This window comes from Salvelinus sp. IW2-2015, unplaced genomic scaffold, assembly GCF_002910315.2.
Source record: "Salvelinus sp. IW2-2015 unplaced genomic scaffold, ASM291031v2 Un_scaffold4058, whole genome shotgun sequence".
Lineage (NCBI taxonomy): Eukaryota > Metazoa > Chordata > Actinopteri > Salmoniformes > Salmonidae > Salvelinus > Salvelinus sp. IW2-2015.
Window position 1 is genome coordinate 1 of NW_019945330.1, and position 7649 is coordinate 7649.

Sequence of the window (7649 nt, forward strand, 5' to 3'; positions counted from 1 at the left end):
ACAGTGGTCTCCTAACCCCTGGCTACATGTACATAACAGTGGTCTCCTAACCCTGCTGCATTTACATACCAAGTGTCTCCTAACCCCTGGCTGCATGTACATACATGTCTTCCGTAACCCCTGGCTACATGTACATAACAGTGTCTGTCCTCCTAACCCCTGGCTACAAGTACATACAGTGTCTGTCTCCTAACTCCTGGCTACATGTAACATAGTGTCTCCAACCCCTGGCTTACATGTACATACAGGTCTGTCTCCTAAACCCCTGGCTACTGTACATACAGGTCTGTCTCCTAACCCCTGGCTACATGTACATACAGTGTTGTCTCCTAACCCCTGGCTTACATGTACATTACAGTGTCTGTCTCCTACTCCGGCTACATGTACATACAGTGTCTCCTTAACCCTGGCTACATGTACATAACAGTGTCTCCTAACCCCTGGCTGCATGTACATAGTGTCTCCTAACCCCTGGCTACATGTACATCAGTGGCTGTCTCCTAACCCCTGCTACATGTACATACAGTGTTCCTAACCCCTGGCTACAGTACCATACGTGTCTCCTAACCCCTGGCTTGCATTACATATGTCTCCTAACCCCTGGCTACATGTTACCATACAGTGTCTGTTCTCCTAACCCCTGGCCTACATGTACATACAGTGTCTCCAACCCCGGCTACATGTACAATAACAGTGTCTCCTAACCCCTGGCCTACATGTGACAACAGTGTCTTCCTAACCCCTGGCTACATGTTACAATACAGTGTCTCCTAAACCCCTGCCGCATGTACATACAGTGGTCTCCTAACCCCTGCGACGATGTACATAAGTGTCTTCCTAACCCCTGGCTACATGTACATACAGTGTCTCCTAACCCCTGGACTACATGTAACATACAAGTGTCTGCCTAACCCCTGCTACAGTACATACAGTGCTCTCCTTAACCCCTGGCTACATTACATACCGTGTCCTCCTAACCCCTCTACATGTACATACCGTGTCTATCCCTAACCCCTGGCTACATTGTACATTAACAGTGTCCCTAACTCCACTGGCTACATGTACATACGAGTGTCGCCTAATCCCTGGCTACATTGTACATACAGGTTCTCCGTAATCCCTTGGCTACATGTACATACATGTTCTCCTAACCCCTGGCTACATGTACATACAGTGTCTCCTTAAACCCCTGGCTACATGTACATACAGTGTCTCCTAATCCCGGCTACATGTACATAACAGTCTCCTAATCCCTGGCTACAAATTACAGTTTACAGTGTTCTCCTAACCCCTGCATACATGTTACATACAGTGTCTCCTAATCCCTGCTACATGCTTAGCATACCGTCGTCTACAGTGTCTCCCCTTCTCTGTAATTGTCCTGACCCAGACCATGATGTAGCTTCTACTATATTGAATTAGTGCAACTGTTGGGTCGGCTGCAATCAAGCATTTTCACTGTACTTGTGACAACTAAACTTGAATTGCGCAAAAAATGTAAGCCACCACGGAGGTCTCAAACACGCCACGCCAACAACGGCAGACGGATGGCAGATTCTGCGGTGTGTGTTCGTCCTAACTCAGACTCTTGTCGTGCTCTCTCCCTACCCAGGCGTTGATACCAGAGTGCAGTGGCCACGGCTCCCTGCCAGAAGATGAACGGCCCCTCCGTACGGCCTGGTGCACAGCACTGTTGTTAAGTCCCCTGGAGTACTAGAACAGCCTGGGTTCACAAGCCACTGTTAGTCCCTGGTGAGTACCAGGACAGCCTGGAAGGTCACAGCACGTTTTTAGTCCCTGGTGAGTACCTAGACAGCCTGGGTCACAGCACTGTTAGTCCCTGGTGAGTACCAGACAGCCTGGGCACAGTACTGTTGTTTCCCTTGATCTAGACAGCCTGGGTCACAGTTATGTTGTAGTCCCTGTGAGTACTGACAGCCTGGGGGTCAACAGTACTTTGTTAGTCCCTGTGATACTAGACAAGCCTGGGTCCACAGCTCTTTAGTCCCTGTGAGTACTAGCAGCCTGGGTCACAGTACTTGTGTAGTCCCTGGTGATACTAGACAGCCTGGGTCCAGTTACTGTGTTAGTCCCTGGTGAGTACCAGACAGTACTGCAAAGGCACTGTTGTTAGTCCCTGGTGATACCAACCAGCCTGGGGCTCAACAGCACTGTTTTTAGTCCTGGTAATACCAGACAGCCTGGGTCACAGTACTGTTGTTGAGTCCCTGGGAGTACCAGACAGCCTGGGGTCACATTTATGTTGTAGTCCCTGGTGAGTACAACACCTGGGTCACAGCACGTGTTAGTCCCTGGTGAGTACCAGACCAGCCTGGGGCACAGTACTGTGTAGTCCCTGGTGAAAGTAATAGACAGCCTTGGGTCACAGTACTGTTGTTAGTCCTGCTGAGTACCAGACAGCCTGGTCACAGTACTGTGTGGCCCTGGTGGAGTACCAGAACAGCCTGCACTGTGTCCCCTGGTGAGTACCAGACAGCCTGGGCACAGCACTGTTTGTTAGCCCTGGTGAGTACTAGAACAGCCTGGTCAGCACGTTAGTCCTTGTTGGAGTACCCAGACAGAGCCTGGGGTCACAGTACTGTGTTAGGTCCCTCTTTGAGTACTAGACAGCCTGGGGTCACAGTATGTTGTATAGTCCCTGTGAGTACTAGACAGCCTGGGGTCACAGTACTGTTGTTAGTCGCCTTATACTAGGACAGCCTGGCGGTCACAGCTCTGTTAGTTCCCTGGTGATTACTAGACCAGCCTGGGCACAGTACTGTTGTTAGTCAACCCTGGTGAAGTACTAGACACCAGTGGTCACAGACTGTTGTTAGTCCCTGGTGAGTACCAGAAGACTGGGTCACAGCACTGTTGTTAGTCCCTGGTGAGTACCAGACAGCCTGGGTCACAGCACTGTTGTTAGTCCCTGGTGAGTACCAGACAGCCTGGTCACAGTACTGTTGTTAGTCCCTGGTGGAGTACCAGACAGCCCTGGGGTCACAGTACTGTTGTTAGTCCTGTTGAGTACTAGACAGCCTGGGTCACAGCACTGTTGTTAGTCCCTGGTGAAGTACCAGGACAGGCCTTGGGTCACAGTACTGTGTTAGTCCCTGGTGAACTAGGGACGCCTGGGGTCACAGTCGTTTGTTAGTCCCCTGTAGTACCAGACAGGCCTGGGTCACATACTGTTGTTATCCCTGGGAGTACCAGACAGCCGCACGTACTGTCGTGTGTGATGCGCACATTGTCAGTGTCTGTAATCACCCACTGTTTTCACTTGAAGGGCAGTATGTTTCTGTGTGTTGTCACTGTGCCACAGAACCGTCATGTTTCCTGTGTACAGAAATGTGTTTATTGAGGTTGAGTTGTGATTGAAAGGCACATTATCTAACAGTTACATTATCATGACAGGGCGAAGGATATCTAAGGCGGGGGACTGAGAAGACTGTTGTTTACGCAGACATTGTGGTGGTACCGGTACTGGTTTGAGTGTCCTAAACCTCTTTGTGAGCCAGCACCATGTATCCTTTATTTAATGTAACTGTAGTTTGAGCCAGCATCATTAATGATAACTGTAGTTTGAGCCAGCATCATTAGCTTAATGTAACTGTAGTTTGAGCCAGCATCATTATCTAAATGTAACTGTTAGTGTATGACCAGCATCTTACTACTGATACTGTAGTTTGAGCAGCATCATTTTAATGTACTGGTTTAGCAGCATCATATCTTAATGCAACTGTTAGTTTGAGCCAGCATCATTTCTAATCACTTTAGTTTGGCCAGCATCATATCAATGCGACTGTAGTTTGAGCCAGCATCACTTATCTAATGCACTTAGTTTGAGCCAGCATCATTAATCTAATGTGACTGTAGTTTGAGCCAGCATCATTATCTAATCAGCAACTGTATGTTGAGCGCAGCATCATTATCTAATGCAACTTTGTAACTGTAGTTTGAGCCAGCATCATTATCTAATGCAACTGTAGTTTGAGCCAGCATCATTATCTACTGTAACTAGTTTACTTTAGCTTATCAGTGTCCTAACCTCTCCCTATGTGGTCTGTGTGTTTTTCAGACCTGCAGTATTTGGCCGACGTTCGTCAACAGATCCCCATCACAGCTCAACGCCGCAGTGACCTCTACACTGTGAACGCAGTGCAGGAGGGATGAACTTTAACCCCTGGACCCTTAGCTATGAGAAACTGAGGCAATCAGGAGTTACAGTTAACAGACCTGTCTATTGTTGGTGAGAAATTGATAGCTGGAGCATGAGTGTTGGCTACACAGCTTGTGCCTACAATACATGATTCCACTGTGACTTACAGTGGAGTAACAGTAGCAGCTGTGGAACCAGTGAGATATTCTGTGTAATCAGTAAATGTAGTCTGAGGTGAGTGTAATAAAGCACAATATCTTAGATGGAACCATTTTACACAACGAGGATGTATGTCCTCTCTAATTTACACAAAGAGGATGTATGTCCTCTCTAATTTACATAAAGATTTATATTCTTTGTATAACATGTCTCATCTGTTTCCAAATCTACATCCAGTTCAATTAAATACATTTTTGCCAAGAAATACTCCTTCTGTCTGCTCTGTTCTCCTGGTTGTAAAACATCAGCTATTCTGAGCATCTCCAGTGGCTGGAGACTATTTCAATCTCTTCATCATGACAAGATCAAAATGCATCAAACAGACGACATGCATCACAACCGATTTGTCCCTTTTATTTCTGCAGCAAACGCATAATATCTGTCTATAACAAAGATCCATAATTGTCAGGGAGTGCCGTGTGTAGAGAGAAATAGGAAGTGAGGGGGTAGGAGGGGTACTGTAGGTACCTGGCCAATGTAAGAACAGGGATGGTCAATGTGATCCAAACAACAGTAAGCAACACTATCATTATGCCCACACTCTGGTATTCACTTAGAGGCAATCTGCAGTTGCTTCATCCATACCCATTGATTCTTGACGAATACATGCCTCGTGCTTGGTTCAACTGTCTTACCCCATCAGAACCCAAAATATTAGGGTTCTAGCCAATCAGATCGGCTTCAGCCCACGTCTGCATCAGTGGAGGCTGCAGAGGGGAGGACGGCTCATCATAATGGCTGGAATGGAGTGAATCAAATAGTAATTTGTCACATGCGGTGGATACATGCGTAGACCTTACAGGGAAATGCTTACAAGCTCCTTAACCAACAGTGCAGTTTTAAGAAAAAGRAAAAAAGTGTTGTAAAAAATAGAAATAAACACGTGTTTGATACCATTAAAGAGCACGGCGCTGACAGAGATGGTCGCGGCGAGTTCTTAGGAAACTATGCAGTATTTCGTTATTTCTTACATTGTTACCCCAGGAAATATCAAGTCTTACAGCCGGGAAGATCTATTGGATAAAAGCGCAATGTCAACTTACCAACAGAAATACGACTTTCCCGAAGTGGATCCTCTGTTCRCACCACCACCCAGGACAATGGAGTTCATTCCAAAACAACGACTCATGGTGTAATCATAACAACAGGAACTCAAGTCCTTCTGCTCATCTAGAATCCCTTACAATCAAGTGGCAGCCATTATACCTACCAAGAGARTTCTCATCAGTTATAGTCACAGCTGTAGCAGACACCAAGATGGCCATCAGGAACTTCACTGGACTWTATGCAAACTGGAAACCATACATCCTGAGGCKGCATTTATTGTAGCTGGGGATTTTAACAAAGCACATGTGAGAACAACGCTACCTAAATTCTATCAGCATATTGATTGCACGACACGCAGGGCTAATACTCTCGACCACTGCTACTCTAACTTCCGCGATGCATACAAAGCCCTCCCCCGTGTTCCCTTCGACAAATCTGACCACAACGCCATCTTGCTCGTTCCGTCTTATAGGCAGAAACTCAAACAGGATGTACCAGTGATGAGAACCATTCAACGCTGGTCCGACCAATCGGAAGCCACGCTTCAAGATTGTTTTGGTCACACGGACTGGAATAGGTCAGCCTCAGAGAACAACATCGACCTATACGCTGACTCGGTGATTGCGTTTATAAAGTAGTGCATTGGACATGTTGCCACTGTGACTATTAAAACCTACCCTAACCAGAAACTGTGGATGGATGGCGGCATTTGCGCAAAACTAACCATGGAAAGAGGTCTGGGAATACAGTGCCTTGCAAAAGTATTCACCCCCTTGGTGTTTTTCCTATTTTGTTGCATTACAACCTGTAATTTAAATGGATTTTCATTTGGATTTCATGTAATGGACGTAGTACAAAATAGTCCAAATTTGTGAAATGAAAATAATACCTTATTTCAAAAAAAAAAATGAAAAAATGTCAAACGGAAAGGTGGTGCGTGCATATCTATTCACCCCCTTTGCTTTGAAGGCCTTAAATAAGATCTGGTGCAACCAATTACCCTCAGAAGTCTCATAATTAAATAAAGTCCACCTATGTGCAATCTAAGTGTCACATGATCTCAGTATMTATACACCTGTTCTGAAAGGCCTCAGAGTCTGCAATACCACTAAGCAAGTGGCACCATGAAGACCAAGGAGCTCTMCAAACACGTCAGGGACAAAGTTGTGGAGAAGTGCAGATCAGGGTTGAGTTATAAAAAAATATCAGAAACTTTAAACATTCCACGRAGCACCATTATATCCATTATTAAAAAATGGAAAGAATATGGCATCACAACAAACCTGCCAAGAGAGGGCCGCCCACCAAAACTCACGGACCAGGCAAGGAGGGCATTAATCAGAGGGGCAACAAAGAGGCCAAAGATAACCCTGAAGGTGCTGCAAAGCTCCACAGTGGAGATTRWAGTATCTGTCCATAGGGTCACTTTAAGCCGTACACTCCACAGAGCTGGGCTTTATGGAAGAGTGGCCAGAAAAAAGCCATTGCTTAAAGAAAGTAATAAGCAAACTCATCTGGTGTTCACCAAAAGGCATGTGGGAGACTCCCCCAAACATATGGAAGAAGGTACTCTGGTCAGATAAGACAAAAATCTAGCTTTTTGGCCATCAAGGAAAACGCTRTGTCTCATCACCCCGAGAATACCATCCCTACAGTGAAGCATGGTGGTGGCATCATCATGCTGTGGGGATGTTTTTCATCGGCAGGGACTGGGAAACTGGTCAGAATTGAAGGAATGATGGATGGCGCTAAATACACCATGTGTATGTGACAAATACAATTTGATTTGATTTGAAATGTCCTGCGTGGACAAAGGATCCGCTTCAGGAAAGTCATACTCCTGGTCGTACTGCTGATAAGTTGACGTCGCTCTGATATCCAATAGTTCTTCCTGGCTTTATGTAATAACACTTCAGATTTTCTGGGCTAATGATGTAAGAAATAATACATACAAAGGATCCTAGTTGTGTGAAGTTCTTCTTTGCCCTCTGAGTACTTAGCACTACACATAAGSGTTGAGTCTCAGAAGGCACCCTATCCCTATAGTGCACTATGGAATAGGGTACGGTTTGGGACGCAACCAGAAACACAAATGAGGAGTGTACCTGTGTATCATGATGTACAGACAGTATCTCGGGGTATCACGATGATTGAACCCACCCACACCCTCTTTGTATAACCTAAACATCTAGAACGTTGCAACTGAACTAATTTCACCAATGAC

General features: G+C 45.8%; 1 long non-coding RNA gene across 1 annotated transcript; it reads left to right on the plus strand.

Moving 5' to 3' along the window:
• Positions 1 to 149: 149 nt before the first annotated feature.
• LOC139026174 (uncharacterized) lies at positions 150 to 504 on the plus strand. Its single transcript, XR_011477895.1, has 3 exons — positions 150 to 180; positions 285 to 324; positions 428 to 504. It is a non-coding gene; the product is annotated as an uncharacterized lncRNA (long non-coding RNA).
• The last annotated feature ends 7145 nt before the right edge of the window (positions 505 to 7649 follow it).